At 42.8% G+C, this 26773-nt stretch overlaps 1 protein-coding gene across 4 annotated transcripts in view; it reads left to right on the top strand.

Moving 5' to 3' along the window:
- GLCE (glucuronic acid epimerase) overlaps positions 1-26773 on the top strand; it is a 73431-nt gene that overhangs the window by 9595 nt on the left and 37063 nt on the right. Inside the window, exon 1 of one of the 4 annotated variants that reach the window (XM_019503924.1) lies at positions 19117-19349. The exons of 2 other annotated variants lie outside the window; for them this stretch is intronic. The gene's annotated coding sequence lies outside the window, so the exon portion shown is untranslated. Of the gene's footprint in view, positions 1-19116; positions 19350-26365; positions 26387-26773 lie in introns of those variants that run through there. One more of the 4 variants, XM_019503923.1, reaches the window with a different exon arrangement.

The raw sequence follows: 26773 nt of genomic DNA, 5'->3' as shown, positions 1-26773 counted from the left end.
TCCACCATTTCTGTGAAAGTGTTAGGCCCGTCCAAATCAAAGAATGGAAATAACATTGTGGTCAAATGGGGATAAGGAAAAAACTTATTCTTCTGTGTCCTGCAGTGCGTTTTTGGCTGTAGGTGCTGCAGGCAATTCAGGGTCAATCTTAAAAATACAAGGGAAAATAAATCCTGTCAGCATAGTAACTGTTGACAAAATAATGGAGAAACCTGAAAAAAATATTCCTTTTTTTAATTTTTTTTTAGTGATGTGTTTGGGAAAGAACGGGAAGGCTTCTTTTGTTCTACTTGTCTTTTCCCTTGGCAGCATAGCTGTTTTCTCCCTGTTCTTTCTGGAGTTGCCAGCAGGCAGATTATTCTCTTCTCAGTTGATAGGGTGGGGTGTGCGCAGATCTCTAACGAAGAGCATTTCTTTCAGGTGTTAATCAGGAGATGGAGTTACCCTCGGATTAGCAGTAGCCTGTTGGTGCCGTCACCTGCTTGAAAGCCAACACGCACATCAGAAAACGCAGTTAACAATTGTTGCAGCAGCTCTGTTTGCCTGCCACTGGCTCTGTGTCCCCATTTCTCCTGGAAGTTCATATTTCCACCTGGCAGTGAACCTCTTGGCTAGAAGGGTGTTAATTTCCAAATATATTCTGGTCCAGGTGGGAAGGAGGCAGGATACAGTGGAGATTTATCGTGGTGCAGCTTGGTTCTCTGCATGCTTTCATCTGTCATTGGGGGTTTAGTGTCTGATTGAAGCAGCCTGTGGCTGAAGTTTCGTTTTGAGCCATGCTTCAGCTCAAACAGTTTTTTTTCTCCACATTTCCACAAATTGCAGCTGTACTTGTTGGTACACAGATAGCAAGAGATTTTTGCAATTGGCACTGCCTAGCCTTCTGGCAAGTCATTCACATCTAATTAGTTTTAATGATGTAAAATGCGCGGAGTAGATTTTGTTTACATCTGTGCCTAGATCTTTGAAGCACATTGGGTTTAAGTCTTTAGGTGCCTTGAGATAAAGCTGTCAGCTTGAGAATGTAGGTTTAGAAATAACCTGTGTGTATGCATCTAAAATGAATTTCCCCTTCTTGTTCTGTTCAGGATGGCAGCAGCCGTCGTGGGAAGAAAGGAAAGAGCTTCCTGTAATGTGGACTTGCTTCTAAACAAGTTGATGTATTTAGGGGTATAGGTTGTAGCCATGGTGGTCTAAGGACATAGGCAGACAAGGCTCTTTGGGCAAATCCAGTATCTTTTATTAGACCAACTCAAACAGTTTGAAAAATTCTTCTTTGCAAGCTTTTGGGTACAAACACCCTTCATCACACTGAGGAAGAGGACAGACCAACTGCAGATGCTTCCTCAGCTGGATGTATTTAAGCATTTTTTAAAACTTTATTAATTAATTCCACTATGAAAATAATAAATTTAACATTTAAAGACACGTACCATTCTCTAAAATGGGAGTGGGGGGTGCAACCTGTAGCACACATGGCATGCAGCAGACCAGAGGAGGGGACAGGTAGCACGGTGGCAAGTAAATCAGGGAGCAGAAAACAGAGCAGCAGATTGGGCAGGGGAAAGGGGATGGGAGTGGCACTTGGGGAGGGTGTGGTGCTATCAGAAAGGTGGGCCCCCGCTGCCTTAAAATATATATGGAGACAGATATTTTAACTTCCGTCAACAGTGCTCCCTTAACTCAAGTCTGTGTCCACAGGCTAATGGTCTTTTCTTCTTTTCCTTTCAACCGCTGACAGTTCCTTTATGTTTCAGTCAATGTTAAGCTTTTGTGTTTCTTCATCTCTATTTAATAATTTGCCACCTCTCTTCCTGCTGAACTCTGTATAATACCAATCTCACTATCTTCTACTCATCTCTGCTTTTACATTTTAAATGTATTCCTCAGTGTAACCTTTTAGAACTTGCACTTTCCTTAATACTCAAAGTTTCTTCAGCTTTCTGGTTTGGAGGCAGGAGAAGATTCTTCTTCTTTTTAACAGCAGATTCCAAAAATTTCCATCCAATTCATAAATATGATTTTCCTTCTCCCATGTAAAACATTGAGTTGATGGGACAATTTTCCCATTGCTTAAACCTTCCCAAACTTTTGGAACCACTTAGTGATTTTAGGGGTGTCATTTTTCTCTTCCAGGCCTCTGAAACTAATTTTAGCAGTCATTAGAGAATGAGTGATTAATTCCTTATGATCCTTATATATTGCAGAGTTCTCAGAAGAGGATGCCAGTTGTCAGATAATCCCTCATTGTTATTTCACTCTCAATATCTCCAGCTTTCTTCCAAAATGGTTTGATTCTGGGCCACGACCACCACATGTGTGGTAGGATCTTTCTGACAGACCGTGCTCCTTCTGGCATTTCCCCATCCTGTACCATAAATGCATTTAATGTGAAGTGAGGTGAGATACCACAGATATAGGACATTAAAAAATATTTTTCTTTTACAATCCTGCAGAAGAACACGTGAGGACCATGGTTTCAGATGAGTCTCCCATTCTTCAGCACTAATTTCTGATTCAATGGGCACATCTACCCATCGCCCTAGGGCTACATAACGAGGCGCTATGTCACCATATGGTGCACTACAGCGATGTAGAGATCACATGGGTCTACACATGGTCGCCAACTCTGTTGCCATAGCAGCACACTCCCTGGTTACAACGTGCCGCTACGGTGACATAGCAGCAAAATTTAACCGTGCGCCGCACACGCGGCACAGTAACTGCCCATATTGCACCATGCTGTAGTACTTACAAAAGGAAGTAGTAAAGCATGGTGCCATAGCAACACTGCTGTACAGCAGCGTATAGATGCGCCCAATGTCAACTACCCACTTTGCCATAAACTTTGTTTTTTCTTCTGAGTGCTTATTTAAAATTGCTTTATGTAACACAGACGCACAAGCCTGTTGTTTCCTAAGTGTGACCAATAGTTTCTCCAATTCTGTCAAATTTCTACAGAGGTTGACCTTTCTTTGGGAATGTTTTGAAAAGTGTCTTAAGTTGCAGGTATTGAGAAGAGGAGATTTTAATGTTGCGTTTCTTCAAAAGATGTCAGTATATTATCATTGAATAACCGTCCAGAATTTATGATGTCAATATGTTCCCAGATATTAAAGTTTCCTAATAAATTATTAGCATTAAATTCAGTACCATGTGTACTGCTAAAGGTGATGGGTATGAGCTTAACTTAGGATAACACAGATACTTTTTTTTTTTTTTAATTGTTCTCATAAAAGAGTGATTTATATATTGAATTTGGTCTGGAAGATTTCTTTAGCGATCCTAATATATTAAGTCAGACTGTTGAACGGTATGTTTGCTCTATCTTCACCCAGTGCGTCCTGTGAATTGGTGTTATCCAATACACCAAATTTCTAAATTGGCTGGCTAAATAATGATATTTAATGTTTGGAAGCATCCGTTTCCTCATTTGCCAAGGTCTTTGTAGGATGGGATTTTGGAATCTATGTTTCTTATTTCCCCAAATAAATGTATTTATTATAGTCTGCCACTCATCTAGAAGATTTGTTGGCATTATTATAGGTAGTGTTCAGAACAGAAAATTAATTCAAGCTAGAATATTTATTTAAACACTTTTAAATTCTCACTTCTTCACTCTTTTGATTGCATTAATTTAAAATGTGAAATCTTATCACTTGCTTTCCAGCAGTTCGAGCTAGTGTTGAGAAACATAATTTAGACTAGTTAATTGCATTTTTGGTTATCATTTAGTAACTTATCTTACTGGAGTCAGTAATATAATTGCTTAGATCTGTTGCTTGAATTTTTTCTTTTTTAAAGATTTTTTTGCTGGAAGGTCCCAGAAAGTTGCATGCAGTGAGGGAGTGAAAATGTGCATGTGTGTAATTCTTTTATGTGAAGGCCGTTCTGGTTAATTGATGAGCTGACAAAGACCTACATTAATCCTTAAAAGTATTTGAAGCTGTACGTTCATGTTGGGAAAACAGAGTTCATCTATGCTTCTTTCTGGCTAAGCACCTCCTTAAATTAGTGAAGAAAAAGCAATTTTCTATATTACAAGGAGTTATTTCTGATATATTTTATTTGTTGCACTTTAAAGATCTTAGTTAAAATTACCTAATCAAGTGGACAGTATTTTAGTTTGGGATGCAATTACTTTGCCCAATAAAATGTACAAGACCAGGCCAATATATCACATATAGAGGAGATTTAATTGCTTAGGGTTATTTGACAGACGATTCCGTTCTTCTGTAATTGGGTTTTCCCAGTGTCTAGAACGGAATAATCTGTAACGCTGGAAACTCGAGTAAACAGGAAAATGCAGCCCCTGACGCCTTCTTTAGAAGATGAATATGGTTATTAGCATCTTATCTGGCGGCTTTTGCTAATAGCATTTTTGGACAAAATATACTCGTCTCATTTAACATTTTTTGACGGATGCGAAGCCTTTAAAACATGTTTCCTGTAACATGATGCTAACTTCAGCGTAAATGCAAATTGCTTTCAAATCAGATTCATTGGGCTACTGCTCTGCTGTTTGGATTTTATATACAGACTTGTGCGCTTATGAAAGCATTTGGTCTGTACCATGTAATGAAGATTTTTGAGCCAGGCCCTTTACCTGGGATGTCATTTTGTGGGTATTGTCTGCTCAGAGAACAGAGACTATTAGCAAAAATGAAGCCTCCGTGTGTACCCACATATTGATACCACACATTGATGTGATAGCACTCCTGCTTTTTCTTTTCCTTTGTCAAAAAAGTATCTTTTCAGAGGGTCAGGAAGCACCTAGTGACTTTTTTTCTTCAATAGATGCCTTTGTATTCTTAATACATATGGCAGTGCAAGCTGCAAGGTCTTCTATGTTGCACTTTTCTTCTTATAATTATGCACTCACCCTCAGTTTTGTCCAAATACTACAAGGCACAGCAGGGCTGGAGACTAGTTTCTTTTCCTGTCTATGATGCTTATCGCTATAGTACTTGAATGCTCAGGGTGCCCACAGGAGGAGATGTAAGCAGGCGGGGGAGTACTGGGGATTCTGGGAGACTTTGTGCCCCCTACTCTGCCCCCCCCCCCAACCTGACTTGTTTTGGCCTCATGCTAACAGAAGAATGCTTGGGGAACGGTGGCCTGCTTCTCCACCATTTTGAGGGTTTTGAGGAAGGTTGGCTAACTTGGGAAATGGAGTTCCACCTTGGATTGGGGCAGGAAGGGGTTTAAAGAACTCCTTGGGAATGAAAGACCATCCCAACATGCAAGAAACATTTGCTTTAGTCTTCTAGTACAAGCATCTAGTTGTGTGTGCATGTACGTGCATACCTTCAGGAGGAGGTTTGGATTAGCTCCTAAATCCTGGTCGTTATTCCAGAATGGCATGAGTTGTTACCCTACCCAGAGCGGGTGGGAAGGACAGCTGCCTTCAAGGTGCTATCTGCTCTCCAGGACCCGGTAGGATTTGCCATCTCTTGTCACATGAACAGTGACGAAACAATGGCCATGCTGCTTCCTTGGGAAATTTAATCCTGCTTCGTGCTAGCCCCACACGGCATCCTGGGCTGATTTGGCAACGCATATTAACGGAGACTAACAGTCTGCCTGGGAGCGTGTACTTTTCTTTCCCTGGTGGTGACAGTAATACAGAGACATTTTGGTTAAGGCTTTCAACGGCAGCTAGTGGTTATTTGTGTCCTCACTTGAAACCTCCCAGAGGCCTAGCTTTTCCTGTGGTTATCAGCACTGCTGTGAAAGAAGGAAAATCATTCAATAAAATTATATTTGAATTTAAACTGCTAGATATCAGTAACAGTAAACGGAGTGCTCATTAAAGTAAAATAGCATATAAAAAAAGCCTAAAGTTCAGCCCCTTTATACTTGTGTTTGGGTCTTTCCATTGACCAAGGAAGTAGAGGCCAGAGTAATCTTCCTTCCATTTTTGTCTCTAAGGCTAGGGACATGAGTTACACAAACAGGTTTAAGTGATCAGAAACTGGTTTAAACCTGTAACAGAACATAAGTTCAGTGTACATAAACTGGTTTCAAAATGGCCGAAACTGGTTTAAGATAAACCTGGATGAATGCAATATTGGACTTAAATGATTTGGGTCAAACCAGTTTATGCATTTGTCCCAGACCTCTTCCTAGTTCAAGTTAAACCAGAGTCCTCCGGCATCCCAGCATGCTTTGCAGCCCTTGGCAGGGCACCACCCCTCTGCTCTCTATCCCAAGCAGGGTTGGGGACATGGCCAGATGTCGTGGCATGGCCCAGTTAAGGCAAAGTGGGCAGGGAGGGGGTTAATTCTTCCCTCCTTTCCCCCTCCCCTCCCCCCCCAATGCAGCCAGCAGGGATGGAGGAAGGGGCTGAGTGGAACCAGCCTGAGCTGTGGGGCCAGGGCCATCCCCAGCAGCTGTGGCTCAGTAACAGCCTCTCCCTGTGCCCAGCCTGGGCTGGGCTGGGCTGTGCAGCACTGCACAGAGCCCTCCTCCCCACCCCGTGGCGGAGGGCAAGAGGAAGGAGGAGCGGGAAGAGTCCTCATCTGGGGCTGGGCAATGGAGCTGTGCGCCCATATTGCTCCCAGCTGTCAGGGACCTGCTGTGGCAGGCAGGGCTCTTCCTCTCTTCCTTGTCCCCTGTTCCCCCATCTTCTGAACCTTTGCAGGCCAGGGTTGGGGTTTAAAACCCTCTTCAGTCTTATTCAGGCCTGGCCATGCCCTCTCCCCGTCCTCCGCAACCCAGCTTCCCTGTGGAAGGGAAGGGAGGGCTTCTTCAGCGCCCTGGGGCTTCTGGCCTGAACCACTGCAGGCATGTGCCTGCATTTCTGGAGTGAAAAGTGGATGTCTGTCCACTTGCAAGTCAGTTCAATCTCTGCAGGTTAGGCTAACCTGCAAAGAGTGAATCAATTCAGGCTTGGACTTTTGAATGTCTGTCCTTAGTGCATATGTGCACATTTCTACTACAGCAAATGGCTGATATTGCAGGTGGTCCGCACAAGAACTGGTGTAGGCAGCTGCATCTTCTCTAGATTGAGTGTATAACTGAATGCCTGAACCTGAAAATCTTCCTTGCAATGTCAGTGGCAATTGCTAAAAAGATTTTCCTTGGCACTGTTATTTCTGGAGGTACATGTTCCTGGTATACTACATTTCAACAGCCTGCCTGTTCTACCAAAGACACAGAGAGAAACTCATGTTTTTTTCATATATCTTTTATTCTTGAGTCTTAATTAAACTCATACCTATGACTGTGGGTATACTACATGCTAAATAAAGTGTTGTAAAGTTTTTGGATAATGCTTTTAAACTGTTTTGCCAATAAACTATTTTATAGGAGATCAATAGGTTCCATTTGTAGAGTGATTTAACACAGTCTTTATCTTAATAGCTCTTTTGCCTCTCGTAATGTTATATGGTCAAGATTAATGACTAGGTATAGTATTGTTGTCAGTTTCAACACATTTTTCTTGATATATTTTCATTAGATTAATGATCTTATTGTAGGATGGATGTAAATTTGCCTATAGAACAATCATTATGTATTTGTATTCAGTGTCATTATGATCTTCTTAAAGCTTGGAAATCAATATATATTGACACGGATATACCCAACACTTCCAGAGGAATCTGGGTTCAAGTGATTAGAATTGTTTTATGAAATTAAACGTTAGAAAGTAACAAAACTCAGGCTTTTAGGTCAATGGAGTGAGTGAGGCCTCTCTAAGGCAGAAAGCATCTCCCCTTCCTCTCTAATATATATGCTTAAATGTGAATTTGCCTGCGGGGACTTATAGCTAATTCCTCATGATCTGCAGCTCTCGTGTTGCCTGTGAGCTCCTTGGGTATTTCAAGCTAAGCAGAGTTAAAAGGTTTTAAAAAATGTTCATTTAACCCAGAACTTCTGCAGTTTTTTTTGCCAATAACATCTATATCTATTGTTGCACAGGCTCAGCCTGTTTTGTTTGGGGGCTCAGGTGAGGTGTTTTTTACCACCATAAAAAGGAACGCTTCTGCAAAGAGCTGCTGACTGGGGGAGGGAAAAACAGAAAGTTCCTCTAAACCAGTGGTTTTCACCCTTTTTCCTATTGGGCCCCATTTGCAAAGATGTCTGTCCCAACCCACATCCCTACTGGTTCTGCCAGTGCCTTACCCCCAGTCCCCTGCCTCCCCGGGCCATGCTAGTGTCCCTCACTCCCGATCCGCAGCCCCCTGCCCCACCCAGCCCTGCCAGAGGGGCCCCAGATGTGCCTGTCCTGCTCGGGCTGCCGCGCCACTCCAGGCAGCTTCGTTGTGGCACTTCCTGCCTGCTGAGCAGCGACTTCCGGTCGCTGCACCCTTGCAAGCACGGGCACCGGCTGTGGTGCCACCAGCCCAGCCATGCAACTCCCCTCATCCCCCTCCCCCTGCTAGAAGGGGCAGGTGCCTTCCCACTACCCCTCTGCCCTACTGCAGCTTGCGACCCTTGGAAATGTTTTTGTGACCCACATTTGGGTCGTGACCCATGGGTTGAGAAACGCTGCTCTAAACAGCTCTGAGGACCCTATCTCATTTACTAAATAGAGGGCGACTACCCGTGTTGTGTTTACCAGATCTGAAAGCCATCAAATCTGTTAGTGCACTGCCCTCAGATGGCGGGCCCCTGGGTTTAGAGCTTAGGAGTGGAAGGGACCTCTGGGATTGATCAAGGTCAGTCTCGTATTACGTGCAGCCACGTCACCGAAATCTGTTCATAAACTTGTTAAGCTTCATCTTAAATCTGTTTGGGTGGTTTGCCTCCAGGACAGCTGTTGAAAGGTTTTTCCAGCCTGAACTTATTCCTGGCCAATTGTGCCATGTGCTTTTCTGCCAGCTGTGCCCTTTACCTTAAATCACACTTCTTGCTCCCTTGTGTTTGCCCCAAGGTATTTAGAGCATAGCTGTATCTCAGCCTTCATTTTGCTAGACTCAGCAAGCCTGCCTCTTCTAGTCTTGTCATGTAAGAGACTCTCCATTCTCTTTTGCATCTTCACAGCTAGGGACCTATTTAATTTGAGGTTTCGCGGAAACTGCAAAATCTGGAATTTGTCTGCAAAATTTGCAAAATCAACAACAACAAAAAAACTGAACAATAAAACACTGGCTCCCTAGTGGGAGCCAGCAATCCTTGCTGCTGGGGGAGAGGAAGGTGCTGGTTGGTGGGGCAGCACGAAGGGGTAGCAGACAAGATGACGGATGCCCCCTTGTCCATCCTCCCCCCCGGGGCCTCTCTGCCAACCAGTGCCGAAGGGCGGAGCCACTATGAAATAAGCTCCGCCTGCCATGAGCAGGCCATGAAAAACCCTTTATCTCACTGATTTAGGCAGTTCCCTACTTACAGCTCTTTTCTGTTTCTCATCCTATCTGAATCCATCTTTGTTTAACAAGTGGAGGAAAACTGTGCCCAGTGTTCCCGTTAGAGCCTCACGACTGCTTTGTATGTTAAAGAAATGTCTTGCCTGATGCATCGTAGGGTGGCTTTGTAGACCAATTGGATTTGTAGACAAATTGGAGAGACTCTAGTGGAGTCCAGTGCAAATGGTTCAGGGGCTGGGGGACAGGACTTGTGAGGAAAGGCTGAGGGAAATGGGTTGATTTGAGTCTGGAGAAGAAAAGATGGAGGGGGATTGAATAGCAGCCTTCACCTCTCTGCAGGGGGGCTGCAAAGAGGATGGAGCTGGACTGTTCTCAGTGGGGAAAAAAAACTGCACAAGCATCACAAAGCTGAAGCTGCAGCAAGGGAAGTTGAGGTTGGATATTAGGAAAAACTCTCTTATGAGGAGGGTAGTACAGCACTGGAACAGGTTACCCAGAGTGGTGGTGCAGTCTCCACCCTTGGAGATGTTTAATAGGGCTGTGCAAAGATCCAGAGGAGAGTCTTGTGCCAAGAGCATAAATGAGAATATTTTTAAAAGATTGGATCTGAGGCTGATTCTTGAGGAATTGCTTCCCTCCTGTCTGAGTCCTGTTCCAGCATAGTCTGCCTCTTTGTGAGTCAGTCCCTTGGGATTTCTGCAAAAACTTATCTTCTCTGTTTTAGCTTTTTCCTGACTGCTAGATGCACTTTCTATGGGGTAGCTAGAATGGCTTTTTTTAGTATAGGGTATTGAGTTTCGGAAGTTATTGTACTTCTGATATACTCTTATCTCAAGGGTTCAGATTATAAAGTCAGAGTTGAGATTTGTTCCTTGATGCTGAAATTTGAATTTCCTGTCTTTGACCTTAGCTACAAGCTATTAATAAAGCTGCTGGCAAATAAATAGGAATATTTTGTTAACTTTTCTTGGCAACTTATTTTTCCTGGAAATGAATAATTTTAAAAAGGCATCACTTAACTTACGTATGCAATAGTGAACAATGACTGGAGTGTAGTTTCATAGTTTCATAGTTTCTAGGGTCGGAAGGGACTTGAGCAGATCATCTAGTCCGACCCCCTGCCATGGCGTAGTGTGTGTTCAGGGTGCATAAAATATCTATGGAGGGTAGGGAATGAATACAGGTTTGCAAGTGTATGATATCTGCAATTCCAGCAGATCTTTAATGTTTTTCAATTTTTTTTAAATGAGTAAATGCAAACTGATGCATTGACAGATTTATCTTTACCTCGGTGGAGTCTAATTTTAAGAGCGTTGGAAACTTTATGATGAATATATTTAGCTGAAGTAGTTTATTTGGGGAAAACGTTTCTGTTGTGGCAAGTATTTTTCCTTGGAGGAAAAGCAGTAATAACTGTATTTAAAGGAATGCCGAAGAATGGAGTATTTTAATGTTCTGCAGCGTACCTCCCGACGGATCGCAGATTTCTCTTGCTAGTCTAGACATCCTGCAGTTTTTGGATGTTCTGGGTTATAAGCGACAGCACTCGGTATTGACAGTGCAGTGATGTCAGGGAACAAATTCTTATTAAAATGATACCCGCAGACATGAACAATAAGAATTCTGTTGCCAGGTTAAAGCTGGGTTTGCTTTTAATTAATCCTGAAATCTACACAATTACTGCAAAAGCAGATCTTTATCCTAATGTAAAATCAATAAAAATAATGCAATTTGTATCTATTAAAGTGCTTTAGGAATAGTTAATGCCAAATGTGCTCTTTCTTGATGCCATAGCAACAGGTTTCCTAATAAATTCAAATCAAAGCACTTAAGACTAAAAAATAATAAATTTTGATTTAGTTTCTTTCTGGAGACGATCGATAACATGATTCTTCTTAGGATGCAAATTGTGTAATAGAGAATAGTAATGATACAGCTGTAAATACATTCAGTCTTTCCCCCTCCCCTCTTTTTTAAATTCTAAATTCAGTTTTTATTGTCAGACCAGTTTGGTTAGTCATCTTCAGTAATTATGTCTGTTTAACTAGGTAAAGCTGGTTGGGTGTCATAGCAGAAAATATGGTAGGGTGCAGAGAATATCCTGAACTTGGGTTGCATATTGTAATAATACCTTCGGGCCACGAAAGTTTTACCAAAAGACGGGTGGGCAGCCTTCAGCACAGGTGCTAGAAGTAGCATGCAGCAGACTGAGAAGGGGACAGGCAGTACAAATAAGGCAGGGAGCAGAAAGCAAAGCTGGAAATTGGTTAGGGAAATATGGAGGGAAAAGAGCAAGCAGATCAGACAGGGGGGCACAGGGCTGGGACCAGCAAGCAGAGCAGAAGATTGGGCAGGGGAAGGGGATTGGAGTGGCACTTGGGAAGGGTGCAGGGCTATTTTGTGGCGCACCGGCCAAAAAGGTTGGCCCGTGCTTCCATAAGAGTCGTCTTTTTGGAGGAAGTGACTACCCAGTTGACTGCAAATCAGCTTTATTATTAGAAAAAGATTGAGTTCACGCACGTAGAATCAAATGTGCTAAATTTCCCACTTAAACATTGTGACAGTTATCATGTGCATATAGGTGTGATCCACAGTCTTTATTTACTCTTGCGTCTTTAGCAGCTATGGAAGCTTCCTGTTTCTCCAGCAAAGAGGAAACTTTTTTGTGCCTGTAGTTCAGGAGAAGTTTTTGTTTTTGTTTTTAATGGAAAGCAATTTTCTTATCACAGTTGGATGTTAAGTTTTAAAACAATGTTTTACATTCAAACCTCCCTAAAGCAAGGCTTGGCAGCCTTGTAGCAATGGGAAGCTGCAGTAATCCGGCTTCATCTGAATGCAGCTCCTGCCGTCAGGATAAAATGGCTTGTTGGACTCAATTTTTCCCACGGGCCATGGGTTGCTGGCCCCTGGCCTCAAGTTAACTTTCTCTGTAACTCAATAAAGTTAACTTACTTTGTAAAAGCAGAAGGGAACAAAACAGTTTTCCTCACAATTTTGACTGTGTAATAAGGAGAAAGTGCAGTTTTTGGAAGTTCATCAGCATTTCCTGAAAGGATCAAGGCTGTCACTTGCTTTGGAGCCATTTGTCAAAACTGAGACCAGAAAGAGGATACCTGCTTGCACTCTTACTGGGAAACCCCTTGAGCCACAAAAACAAGGCACCTTCTGTATTCAGGTACTTGGAGGGTCATAAAGCGGTGATGGGGAAACACATTTTTGGGGAAGACCTAATATAAGACTGGGACAAAGTATTAATGGATTCAAGCTGTCAGCATATTGCAATCTCTTGGTGACGGGTGAATACATGCTGTCCTAAATATGTAATATCTTTAGTGCCAATAGACCCTAAAACAGTATGATTTTTTTTTTTTTTTCCAACCAGGGTCCTGAAGTGCCCTGGGTCACCTTGAGATCCTTTTAGGGGTGCCATGGCGTGCCATGCAATGTTAGCACTGCAAAAACAGCTGTCAAGATGATTTCAAATAGGAATTCATAGCGTTGAAAGTATTCTGGCCTGTTGTGGGCATTTTGAGTTCTTTGCAACTGAAGAATTGCTCTCTCAGCTTTCAGGGGGGTGCCATGCGTCTAAAACATTTGAGAGCCGCTGCTTTAAACTAGTGACTTCCCTAATTGCTGAACACGTGATCAAAGAACGTACTTGTATCCCTTGGTGACCTCAGCTCTGTTCTGCAGTCCTGGACTGACAGTCTTTCACCTGCTTAGGAGGGTACCACGAGAGACCCAATCATTGGTTTTCCGTTTTTTCTGGTTTTCCGTTCTTTAGTTCCTCCTTTCAAGGAATGCTGCATACTATAAGCCGTGGAAGCTTTCATAGCAAAGTGGAGATGAATTGTCTGAGCACCAGGTGTTAAGTACTGTAGAAGCAAGGATTTTGATGAACCCAAACATAAAAGGGCTTTTGGTGCTAGTGTCTGACAAATGGATCTGTGAGTTCAGCTAATCTTGTCTCTTGGAAGCACCCGGGGAGAGGAGAAAGTCAAGAGACTTTGACAGCAGCTGCTGTGAACCAAAATAGTATAGTGATGACTTGGTTGATGTATTCGTACCACCGCAATTTAGGAGTGGTGCATGCCGGGCTCTGGTGGTGGTGCACGCCGTGCCGTGCCTGGGGTGCGTGTATCTAGTCTGTTAATAGGGAGACTGAAGGAAGCTAGTAAACCAAATGCTGCCAGAATGCAATCTCAACATCCAGTCCTGTAGTTCCCTTGGCAAGAATATTGCTGGCCGTCTCTGGGGAGCTCTGCCTGAGGGACTAGAGGATTGGGGCCAAAGTTTAATCCAATCAGGCAAAAAGCCCATGGAAGAAATGGAAAACAGCTTTGCAAACCTGGACAAAAGTCAGGCAGCACAGAGAGAGTTCCCCTGCCAGTTCTTTGTGTTGCCACTGTGCAAGAAGTGGTGGCTGCTGCCGTTCCTTTCTTCTTGTTTGTTCAGTGATAACATTAACCAGATCTCTAGCTGGCCTTTTTTTTTTACAAGATCGATGCTATACAGAAAAGCAGGCTATTTATTCCCTGAAGGGCAGCAAAAGAGCTGGATCAGAGCTTGCTTCCCTGTGGGATATAGAACACTTGAGGGCTGAAGAAACTCTATCTCAAGGGTCCTCTCAGAGCACCGTATATTTCTTTATACTAAATTCCAAAATGTTTTGCATTGTAAAGTAAAAATTTTATCTGCTTTGGGAAGCTGAGCCATAGGTCTTAGAGGGGGCTCCTGGATATTGCAAACCTTCCACCTGGGTAAAATATTGAGTGTAAACCCTTGTGCTCCTCTTCTCAAATGCAAGAGATCCAGATTGGCCAGATTTCCCTAATTATTTGATGCCTTTAGTCATACAAGCTATTGAATAGGAAGAAAATTAGGAGCTTCAGAAGGAGGGACTGTTTTATGTTAGGTAACAACTGTCCTTGTAGCAGCCTGTTTTCTTTTTTGGGTTTAAAAAAATATTTCTGATTACTAATCACTGGCTTGAGTACTGGCTTAGGTAAGTAAAGTCTTTTTATGATGGAATCATGTTTTACCTTCATGCTTTGCTCCTTTTTGTTAATAACTTCAACTCATTCTTTTATGTGGGAATAACCATGCAACGTGCCTAATTGGGTGCCTACTTTGCCCTCTCTTTCTCTGAAAATGACTCTATTGAAATTATTGACTTCTCCTTCCTACTGCTGCCTATTTATCCTTTGTCTCGGTTGATACGTGCAGTGGAGCCCAGATGGTTTGCAACCCACACTCACTTTGCAGTATGAGAATGAGTACCTTTACCTTTTGGTTTATACAAACCTATTTTATTCTTGCTTCCAGCAAGTGGCTGTGAACGCCCAGAGCCAGCAGGCTGCAAAGACTGTGCAACGGTATCTCGTGGTTTTGCTTCCACTTAGTATTTGTTTAATACGGCTTCTGTTTCTGAGTGTGCTGCTGCTCTAGCCGGCTCAAGTACTGTGGCGGCCATCACGCCAACTGGGTACACTCGAGAGAAAATGGGACCCTGCAACCTCTATTAATGGGTTTTTGAAGCCAAGGTGGGGGATACAAACTGATGGAAAGAAGCTGGGGCAGATGCCACCAGAAATAGAAGATGGCAGGAGACGTGAGATGCTAAAAACCTAGTGGGGTCTGGTGAATGGAAGGCGAGTCGTCTTGTATACGGGGCCTGGTTCTGCAGGAGAGACTCCGTTTTTTGCCCTGGTATATTCAGATGAAAGCTCTTTGTGCAGTGATCTTGTATATTGAAGATCAGGGTGCAGTACCTTTTTGGGGACAGTGACCCTGTCAGCCCAGCACGGGGAGATTTGCGTTTTCTTGGGAAGTGACTCCTTTGCAGTTGCACTTGATTTAGTATAGTCTCTGTGTGGCACCAACATTTATGAGATAGTGGAGTCAGTAACATTTGCCCCTGTAAAGCTTCACAATCTGGAGCCGGCTGCGATATGGTAAGGTCTTTGTAAGTTGGAGAGAAACAGTTGCATTAAGGATTTAATGGCACTTAAATGCTTTAGAAATTAACTTTCCAATCTGCCCTTCTACCTTTCTGGTAAGGGTCTGTGCAGTGTTTACACTTTGAACTGGGCCGCTCTTGGATGGGAATATCCCAGCTCCCGTTTGCTGGATGGGATTTAATGGAGGGTAAACGCAGCCTAGAGGACGGCATTTTCCTGCACTGCTGGTCCTAAATAACCAGCGATGGTAGCAAGACTTTCTCATCAGACATTACAGCTGTGTCAGATCCCTCTAGGGCACTTACCCTCTATAAAAGATGCAAATAATTCAGCTGTGAAGCACTGCCGGCTGCTAAAATCTCCAGCTCTCTGGTAGACTCCTACCTCGGATCATTTCAGCAACTGACAGGCCGTAGAGCTCCAGATTGGACCCCACCTAGAAATGGTCTTGTAACAAGGCTTAGCCAGGTCTTTCTAGTTGCAGGCACTCTTCGTAATCATTTTGAGTCTCAGGCGGGCCTTTCTGGCTGCTTCTGTTGAGCAGCTTACTTTTAAGTCCTTGCTTTCTTCAGATTCTTGATGGTTATGAAGCACATCAGTTTAACCTATTGTTTGCGCTTTGTTGCCGTGTTGAGAGAGATTATATTACTTATTAAATGGTGCAAGATGAGAGAAAGACGTGGATACAAGTACGTGAGTACTGAGAGCAACTTTTCTAAAGATTCCTATAGGGATGGGAAGCCTCCCTCCCTCCCTCTTTCCCCTTTTCTTTCTTTTTTTCCTCCCTTTTTTCCCCTCTTCCCCCGATTGTCTTTCTCTTTTTCTCTTTCCCTTCCTTGTGACAAAGTACAGTTTTAGCCCTGCCGTAGGGCGTGCTTGAATGTCTAGCCTGTCCTGCCACTTGTTTAAGCTTCTGGCAGACAAACCATTTAATGAACCAGTCTCCAAACAGTTGACCAAGCAGAAAAACTAGACAGTAAAATTCAAAGGATGTAAGATAAATAACGTTTTGTCTGAGGGAGTATTTGGTAACATCTGTCCTTGGTTATTAAGCCTTTCAAGGCGGCAATTGTGTTCTGTACAGACCCCGGCTAGGAGGGGCCATGTTAATAATTAGCCTCTGAAAGACGAAACGTTAGCCGGCAACTCCCTTCCGAATGTTGTGCGTGCGTGGGACCTACAGCATCTCCGTGAATGTCAGTGATATGGTGTCTGTGTCAGGTGGGCAGGACTGGATACCCATGAGATTGTACATATTTTCTAGTGCTATCATATTGTGGATCCTTCAGCATAGCATTAAGCAGCAACTGGGATGCTGTTTTGACCGCGTCGTTGCCCCGTATCACTTTTTGCACCGTGCCAAAATGACTTTCCTGAAACCAGCAGGCAAGGGTCTTAGGTTAAGCTGGATATCTTTCATTAGACCAACTCAAATAGTTGGAAAAATTCCTCTTTGCAAGCTTTCGGGTGCAAGCACCCTTCGTCAGGTTGAGGAAGCATCTGCAGTTGGTCTGATCTTTTCCTGACATCAAGAGTTCAAAGCAAAGCTCTTAAGACCTGGCACAGTGAGTTGGAAGCACATGCATCAAGAGTTGTTGCGTCTATGCTACACCTCTTCTCGTAAAATAGAGGGTGAAGCCCTGCTGACCTTTCTTTAAACCTTGCTGAAAAGTCCTGTTTCTGTTTTCTGTCCACCGAGCATTGAGTAACGTGCCGCCTCCTACATAACCGGTTCATTGAAGAGAAGCCATCCAAAGTGTGTCCAAAACACTGCTATCACCCAGCTTGCAGCCTATCATTTTCTCCTGCCTCCTGGCTTTTCACCAACTTTCCTGAAGAGTTGAAGTAGTGACCTTAAGAGGATACAAGTCCTTTAGGCCTTATTCTACGTGTGCACTCATGTGGGGGAGGCAGGGGGTGGCTATATTCTAAGACCTGATTTATAAAGACTTTCTGTTGTGTTTAATTGAGGGATAAAGCTGCCTTTGTGGTGCAATTGCAATAAAAAGAGGATTTGTGCGTTACCTTTGTCTGTCTCCTACCCAGTGCTCAGTACATCCCAGTAATCTGTGGCTTGCCGGCTATTTAAAAAAAAATGTGAAGAAACAGTATGTTTTTCAAACACATTTGCCAAGGCCCTTAATGCCAGAGTCTAAACATATACCCTGCTGGGACAGCTCGTTATTTAGAGTACCGAGTGCCAGACAGAGTTTGATTGGAAGGATTAAGAGAAGGAAATGCAGCATGTCTTTCCCAAAATAGACGGATCGAGGCAGGAGATCCCTTTGTTAAATGCCTGTCATTCTAGTTCTTGCTCTTGGTATCTATTTATCTGGCCCATGAACACTATCCACTGGCATGCGCACTTGCATGTACCAGTGTAGGCATTAGAAAACAAGGTTTTGTAAAGGCACTACCTTGACCGACATGCACATGCTTTTCAGTTTGAACTGCCTGTTCAGTAAAATATATGTTGGTATGTGCTGGTGGTGCAGCTGCATGTGATTTTTTTTTTTTAAGTATTATTATTATTATTATTATTATTATTATTTTTAGTTTAAATTTTAAACAATGATCAAAACGACCCTTTGCTCAGCCCACCGTGGAGTCGGAGGTGCAGGGAGGGACGGCAGTAAATGACGGGTCCTGCTGCGTTCCAGTTAATTTGATTTTTGTAACCTTACTGTTTGCATTGAAAATTGTACGTTGGGGAAATCATAAGTTCATGCTTCATTCACATTCACCAATGATAAGGTTTAGTTGTTGCCAGTATTTTTACATTGTATACTCTGAGAGGAGAGGGAATAGTTGCAGTTGTTTATCTCATAATTATGAGAGCACTATGGAAAAAATGCATCCCAGTGCATGTGGCAGAGGTGTAAAATTCTCCGTGGAAATAATGGTTGGGATTTTTTTTTATTAACTTATTTTAACTTCCCTTTTTTCTGTGCTCTGCAGTCCATTCTCTTTTGAAGAGGCTTAATTGGAGAAGCAGCAAAATTTTACTGAAACATGTAATAATTCTGTTGTTGAATAACTGCCAGCAGTAGCTTTTTCATGCAGTACCATCTGTACAGAACTCCCGAATTTGCTAACCATTAAAAATAAGGCATAGTCAGCCAGTTATTTTAGGTATTTTAAATTGACTTAAGGAAAAAAAAATTCAATAGGCAGGTTCGTTTCCTTAACCTTTGCTTTTTTGCAGTGTCAAAATATGGGAAGGAAACTTTTATTTCTTTTCTTTTCTTTTTTTCACATTATATGGGATCTGGATGTAAGTAATTGGAGACCCCAAAAGACAGATTTCAATGGAAATTTTACAAAGGCATGTACAAGTGGGAATGCAGCATTGTACATCGTATACTCTGTACTCATCCACAGGTCTCTTGGCATTCAGGTGGATATGTGCTTGAGCATCTTTCTGGGAAAATGAGAAGCCTGAGGCCATGAATAAAGAACATGGAGACTCCCTTTCCACCACAAATACCGGTTTATTATCCTGAAACCAGATTTGTAACACTGCTTTTGTGGCATCAGTATAGCCAGGGTTTACAACTCAAAAAAGCAAGGTAAATTAAAAGTCCAGAAAGAGAGAAGCTAAAATTGAGGGGAATTACCCTCAAAAGATGAAGAGGGGCAGCATTGAGAAGTTGGTGCACGTTCATGAATGCTCATGTTTCGTTTTTATACTGTAATCCAGTCTCACGCCCACTCCTTTTTTTAAAATGATGACACTACTTAAATTACAAGCATACTTCCTATTTTTATTTGAAGTCTGCATACAAGTACACAGTTGCCAAATACCTACCAGATGTCCTGAAGCTCTTGCTTGGATGTGCTACATATTGAACTCCTCTAGGCATTAAAGATGCCTGTTTCTTGTCTACACTGCAACTCCGTTCTGCCCTGATAGAGAATTGCAGATCTGCTTTCTCTGTATACGTGCAACTTGAATATATCAGCTGCGCTTGTGGGAAGGAGAGATCTTTTTAGTATCAGGATCGAGTGAAAACTCTTCAAAGTACCGTGATAGACTACAAAAGCAGGCTCTCTAAGGACCACAGGCTCCTTTTATACCAAGGTGAGTCTGGCTATAGTGCAATTCAGGGGGGTGGAAAATAAGTACAGAAGTAAAAGCTTTCCCTGGCTGTCCAAGCAAAGGTTTCAAAGCACATGCTGTGAGTGAAATATAAATTCTTCTGTTCAGGAAGAAGGGATCTTGCATGTCTTGGTTGCTTTGAACTTGCAACTGTAATTTCCCAACTCATTAGGAAAGCAAAAAAGGAGAGAGAAAGCTTAATGAAGTGTTGCCACTCTGGGATTCATGTGAAGGGGAGGGGGAACTTTGCCCTCGGTTTCGATGGCAAAACTAGGTAATGCTGGTGTTGAGCTGCCGATGGGCTGTGCTGAAGCAATATTCCAGGAGGGTACCAAGTGACGGGAAGAGAATATGAATTTTCAGCAAATTGAATATTAGCTATCCTGCAAAGCGGTGGCGGTCTGGCAGCTGGAAGACATCATAGAAAGATATAAGTGAAGACTTGGATGTTGTTGAAGCTATGAGGCTGCTCTTCGCCACTGCCAAGAAGCTTGCTTTACCCAGCCATTCTTGCTCTGTACAGACCAGACCCAAAAACCAGGCAGTGAAGCACCTCTGGGATCATGATCTTCATAGATGTCAGGCTTTCATAGTTCTGACTGTGGGATCCCAGTGCTCAAGCATCTCTGGTACTACTGGTGCTGGTAAGGGATCAAGAGCATCCAGGGTTCTCCGGCCCCCTTACCAGATCTGTAGCAGGAAGCCAGCTGTAATTTTAACTGAAATGGTTGATGACCTAGGGTAGTGATTCTCCACCTTGTTAGGCTCAAGGCACCCCTCGGAAAATGCCAGCTCTTAGCTGTCAGTCATTTTGATTACAGAAAAATAATAGAACAATTCTCCTGTTGCAAAGAACTCGGAAAGCCTGCACCAGGGCAGGATGCTCTTTGTCACTAGGGATTCCTGCTTGAAATCTCTGGGTTTATTTTGTGAATCATGTTCGGTGTGCAAACAATGCTAGTATTGTGTTACTCCCTTAAAAGGATCTTGCAGCACCCTGATTGAGAATCGGTGACCAAAGGGGAGAGGAACCAAGTTGGGGTGTCCTTTGCAAGTGTAGCATTTGGACCTTTCTGTCTCTCATCAGGCTGAGCTTTTTCATAGTTTATACTAAAATGAATGAGACTTCTTGGTGTTCTTAAAGCAGCATCGCAGGCTCCATCCCTGTATTCACCCTTGTAATGTAGATGCAATCCTCTGTTTGAATTGCAACAACCTTAATGAGTGAGCCAAGAAATTTTAGCATGCACCAAAAAATGGCTACAGGTTTTATTTGTTTTCTGTTCTGCTTTCTTGCACATGGGTGAACACAGCTTTGTGCCTGCCTCTTGATTCAGTATTTTAAAGGAGAACTCGGGCTAAAAATTAAACGGTCTGGGCTTAAACTGCGCGGGTGACACTTTGAAGCAAAGCTGTTGATTTCAAATGATTCAGAGTAGGTTTCAGGGCTTCCCCTGTGTTACCATCCTGACTTGCTGTAAGCCACTTAACACCAAAAAAACTAACTCCTCCTTTCCCCCGCCATCCAAAAAAGTCTTGGGCACAGATTGTTAGACTCTTCTACTTTTGGATGATCTGTCTGTCGATCAACATTAGATCTGTGGCTTTAGTAGTCTTAGTTCTGCTGATACGGTGACTCCTCCTTTTCTCTAGACCATGTGTGGAGAGGTCGGGGAGTAGATGTCCTCCTTCAGGCCAGACTTTTGATGCTTCTGAAACACTGGTGTAGCTTTACCTCGCAGAGCAGGTCAAGTCTGCAGTATCAGGAATATTAAAAAAATAGGTTTACAAGCTACATGTTCTTTGTCCTTTATGGCTAATAAATCAGCCATAGTAATTACCCATTTTTCCCCCTTCTCCAGCTGTGTGATCAAAAATTAAATTACCCCCCATACGTTTTAAACATAGGTCTTGCATCGGATGGATCTGAGGCTTGTGGCTTATGAGCTAGTTGCAGGACTTGATTTGGGGAAGCCACATTATGTGATATTTTTGGCTCCTAGTAGAGTGTAGCTGAGTATAGAGTTTCCATTCCAACAAATAGATTGCAGAGATGAACTTGAATGCACTGGTCTAGACTGCCTCGTTTACATACGCATTGTTATACCAGAGCCCAGACTACACGACTCCATTGTACTCCAGTGTAATAGCGAACCATTGTAGCTTATTGCACAGCTACAAGAACATGTGTATGGTCTTGTGTGAAATTTATAATGATGGAGTAATTGTCAATTAGGGCTTTTATAACACAACATTTTAAATTGTCTTTGGGCAGATACTGCTTTTGGGAGCTGAAAATAGGGTTAGAATGGGCTCTCTACTGAAGTTCTTGACCCTACAGCTGCTAGTACTTGTGTCCTAATAATGCATAACAGAATCGGTGGAAGAGCAGGGTGGGAGATGGGGATTTGTGATAATTTACAATGTCTCTGGCCTCCATCTGTGCTATAAAATGTCTCCATTTTAGTAGGAAGTTCCCAAATAGGTCCTTGACACAGTAGTACGTAATGGTTGTCAGCTTGCCTGATTAAATGTGAGACCTCTGCAGAAGGTAGAGCAGTGGCACAATGCTAGAAGCCCTCACAGAGACACGGTGAAGACTCAACCTTTGCAAATTCAAAAGGGGACATGGTTCATGGGGCAAGAGCTGCAGACCATTTTCACTCCACTGAAAGTGAGTGAATATATGCAGTCATTCATGACTGTGATTTAACGTGTTTCAGATGATTTGCGGTAGGTAATCTACACCTCGGAATAAAACTTGTTTGCAGGGGCTTGGCTGGGATGTAGCTAGATAGCTCAAGTGTCTAATGGTTAGTGCAATGTCAAAGCTAATTACTAGGAGACTTCTGAAACTTCAGTGGTCTTGGTTGTTATCCCTTAGTAGCTGGTGACCAACTCAACTACCACCAAGTTGATGTTTCCTCACCTCTGTAATGGGGGTGTAGGTTGTGGCTGTGTTGGTCTAAGGACAGAGGCCGACAAGGTTCTTTGGGTAAATCTGATATCTTTTGTTAGGCCAACTCAAATAGTTAGAAAAAATCTTTGTGAACTTTCGGGTACCAGGCTGAGGAAGCATCTGTGGTTGAAGAAAGCCACTTATGAAGCTAAGTAGTCAACCAGAAAGATGCTGCAAAGAAAGGGTTCCTCCTGGCTTTTACAGGGGGTTTAGAGTGTGAAATAACTTCAGCTCTAAAAATCGAAGACTTATGTTGGATGTACAAAGCTAGAAGCCAAGTAGCAACATCAAGGAGGCTCTTGGTTCGTGGTACATAAATGCCATAGGGGAAAGAAGCAGGGGGTGAAGACATGGGGGGCACCCTCTTGCCACCAAATTAGTGATTTTATTTCTTGACTCAGCATGGCACAAAGTGGCACCTTTTGGGAGGGGGCACACAAGATGCATTTAACTCCTTAGGTGAGGGACATCTTTCCCCATAGCTGCCAGGACCTTAGAGCTCCCTCAGCTTTACCCTATACTCCATCCCCTCTCTGCGGAGCTGGAGCCCTACAGCTGTCTCAGGACCAGAGATCCCCTGACCTTTACCCCCTTGGTCCTGGACACCACGCAGAGCCTCAGGCATGCCTCTGGGCATCCCCTCCTTCCTCCTTGCTTTGCCCAGGGTGGCACAGGAGCTCTCTACACTGCTGAGATTTGCTACCTGAAACTCGGGTGTGCTTCAGCATACCCTGGATATGCCCTAGATCATTCAGGTGGTGTGTGGAGAAGCTTTTGCAGTCAGGCCTTGCACAGATCCCCAGGCTGCTCCTGTTTACGTGGAGGGAGATGAGAGGTGACAAGTGCTGGATCCCTTGGGCCACCCATTCCCCGCTCTGGGTATGGTCCTACAGGAAGCTTGCGCAGAGCCGCGCTCCATGCTGTGCCTAGATTTTTCCACCCCATCGTGCTCTTCCTGCTTACGCATCACAGTTAAAAAGTATAACAAGAGCAGTGAATTAGAAAAGCTGCTTCTTTCCCTCCTCAAGCCAGTAAAGCAGTTGGTCGCACACAGACCATATGTAAATGCAGCGTATTAAATCTTCCTAATTGACTTTGGATGGAGGCCGATTCTACCACTGTAAAATCTGGTCCTTCCCAGGCTGCACCCCAGTCCAGACGCTGAGCCTGTTTCGAGTGCTAGCTTCTCTGTGGCCAAGGGGTGGCACTTCCTTGCAAGGCAGGATGTGGTTTCAGAGGAGCAGTGCTCAGAAATCAAGGTTTCTGCTCGAGCCATTGGAAAAGCTGGGTCTTGGCTTGGAGTCTGCGAGAGAGTCTAACCAGTGGCCCATCACGGTCGGGGTAATGCAGCCGCTCTGTGACATGTTTGCCAACATCAGGACATTTTAAAAGCAGGCACGTGGATCTGTTTGTAGTCGTACCTGTCTAAGAAAGGACCCTGACTCCTGAAATGGTGCTGAGCGTGTTGTGGAAGGTGCTTTCCTGAGAGGCTAGTTACCAAGCTTGCACTGCTGTCTTGAGACAGCCGTTTCCAAGTCTAAATATAAGGGAGACTGATGAAACCATTTAATCTTTTGCTTCATTAATCTGCATAGTAACAATATAATACTTGGTAGCTCAAAAGAAGCATTGTAATGCATTTGTAAGCAGCTGCTAGATTTTGGAGTTATTGTTTGTGCCATTAGCAAGAGTTTTAATAGCCTAATCCATCTGGAGAGCAAGTAGATTTATTAGACTGTACACTAAATGGGGTCATAATTACGGCAGCAATTTCCGCTAACTCTGTTTTTCTCAATATGACACACAATCAGTACAGAATCTGAAGAAAATGAAATGACTTGTAACAAAAAATTATATTAAATTCCAATTTAGAAGAATGACAAAGGCACCTTATATTTGTGCTGTTGGTAACAGAGGGCCTCATTTTTCAAGATAAGTACGTCTTTGCACCCTTAATTTGCAAATCCTGTTAGCACAGCTACACGTACACGCTCAATTCTGATCGGTTTTTGCATAGCTCGGGTGAGCATCTGCCTGTTTTTAAAACATACGCTCGTGTTTCTCACCTAAAACATTTCAAGGACAGTATTGAACTTTGAAATATGGATTTTAAAGACGGTGCAAGGTAGAGAACATGGGAATGCGCAGAGCATGTGAAGAAGATGAGAAGCAAGAGAGAGGGATGTTTTGGGACCCGTTCTTAAAAATCAGCATTGTTCCCTCTATTGGCACTTCCTCAGGTAACAAAGATGCACCTTGTCAGGGCCGGGCATGTCTCACGGGACACTTTTGATACACAGAGTTGGTTTCCATTGCAAGAGAGACTCGGTAACATTGTCGTTTATCACATGTAATAGAAGAGTTTATTTAGGGAAGAGATTTGTGTTGGAGCAATGACTTTCAACCTTTTTTCTCTTGCAGACCCCTAAAAAATTTTGAATGGAAGTGCGGATCCCTTTGAATTGTAATGGTGGGCAGATCCCCGGGGCTTTGCGGACCACAGGTGGAAAACCACCGTGCTAGAGTCTCTAACATGCTGATGGGAGTTTAAGGTAGCGAGGTTGTAGCCATATTGGTCTAGAGGAAAAACTTTTCCAAGCAGGAGATTTTACCACCTTCAGATCTCCTATGAAATATGAAATTTCTACCCAGGAGAACTTTTTTCCGATGCCTGATAAAGGGTGTTTGCACCCAAAAGCTTGCTATGAATTTTTTTTCCCCCAAAAGCCTAGTTAGTTTAATAAAAGAGATCACCTCTATCATGAGTCCGGGATGGAAGTTGAAGACCTTATGTAGAGTTACTTTGTGGTGCAAGGAATTCAGATTGGTTTTAGTTGCATTTATGAAGACGTGAAAACTAAGGCAGTTTTTTGTAAGACGTAGAACATCTACTCCATTCTTCCTTAATTATCTGCCTAATAAATTGATGGAAAAAGGTGGGGGATTGATTCATTCCCCTCTATCAAGGCAGGATTGATTTCATGATGTATAAAATGGTTCTGATAATCTTGATGGAGACATGTACACATGCTGTACATCAATCTTCTTGTTTTCCTAGTGAAATTCTGTCTGCATATTTCAGAAATGTTGTGGATTGGGAAGGCAGTTGGCATGGATTTCCTTAATTGTCTGGATTTATGTTCACAAAGCCATATTTTTCTCTTGAAACCCAAGATAGCTTGCTCTTGAGAGAGAGGGAGAGGATCTCTGGGGAATAGAGTGAAGATGCTTTTTTCCCAGGTGGCAAAAAGCTTGAGGTGCATCACCATGTCTGTATGTAGGCAGGAGCGAAGCCTATTTGCGAGTGGTACTAACTGTGCTGTGTGGGGGGGACTTAGCAAATCGATGCAGATAGTGAGTGGCTGGCATCGAAACTAGATACAAAATCCACTAGGTTTTAATTAAAGTAATGATTACAAATAAATGGATATAAAATGTATACAGTAGGTTGCTGCACCAGGTTGTTTTAATGTAATGGTAAATGCTTCTGTTCTAAAGATAAGCAGGAGCTAGAATTTGATAACAGAGGAAATTATATTAGGCTCTCATCACATTAGAGAAATGTCAGGTATATTACTGGACACTTTGTCATTTTACTTTACAATCTAGATCTTTCCTTTCAAATCATACACAGATGGAATATTGCTAACAGCTGTAATTAAATAGTAAATCTATCTTAAGGAGTCAGCCAATGTAGAGAGTAGTAATCTAGATTCAATTATGTTAGGACTATTCATTTGTATTTTTACAGTATGGTAATTTCTCAGCACAAAGGAAAACCCAGTTGTACTTTCCAAATGTCTATGCTGGTTGTATTTAGTCGAAATGTATTGAAAATGCTAACAGTGTGTAGATGAGCTATTGTACTCCAGCCAATTTTTGAGATTAACTTTCAAATAAATCCCACTTACTACTGTGGCATTTCGGTGCCTCTTCCAATGTGTATAATTGCTGCAAAATGCTCGAGCCCATCTTTTCATGTGTTTTCTAGCCCCAGCGCTTTCAAAGCTGAAGTTCTGGATTGTATCATTTGCTGTTGTGAGGACAAATGTGTTGCGAGGTAGGATGGAGCAAATGTACCCAAGGAGACGGATCAGGTTTAAAAAAAAAAAAAAATCTTTAATTTGCTTTTGAAGGGCTGATTGAATTCATATGACAGTTGCTGAACTTCTGTCAGCAAGATTTAATAAATGCTGAAATTTCTATTTTAAGGCTTATGTGAGTTGCGGGAAGAAAGGTGGCATTTATTAAATCCTTTTCCTAATGAGGAGAGTGATCACAATTGATAGAGAAACTGAACTGTTTAAATACTGAATGCGACTGTCTGGAATATATAATATCTCGCTCTGTGTCATACGTAAAAATGAAAAGGCACTGGAACACATTATCTGCTTTTGAATCTTTTTGTGCGTAAATAATTTACCTATGTTTTTTTTTTTTTTTTCCC

The sequence above is a fragment of the Gavialis gangeticus genome, unplaced genomic scaffold, assembly GCF_001723915.1.
Source record: "Gavialis gangeticus isolate Ggan-Ray unplaced genomic scaffold, GavGan_comp1, whole genome shotgun sequence".
In the NCBI taxonomy this organism is placed as follows: Eukaryota; Metazoa; Chordata; order Crocodylia; family Gavialidae; genus Gavialis; species Gavialis gangeticus.
The sequence above is the reverse complement of the archived record's forward strand: the minus strand, read 5'-3'. Positions and strand labels throughout refer to the sequence as shown.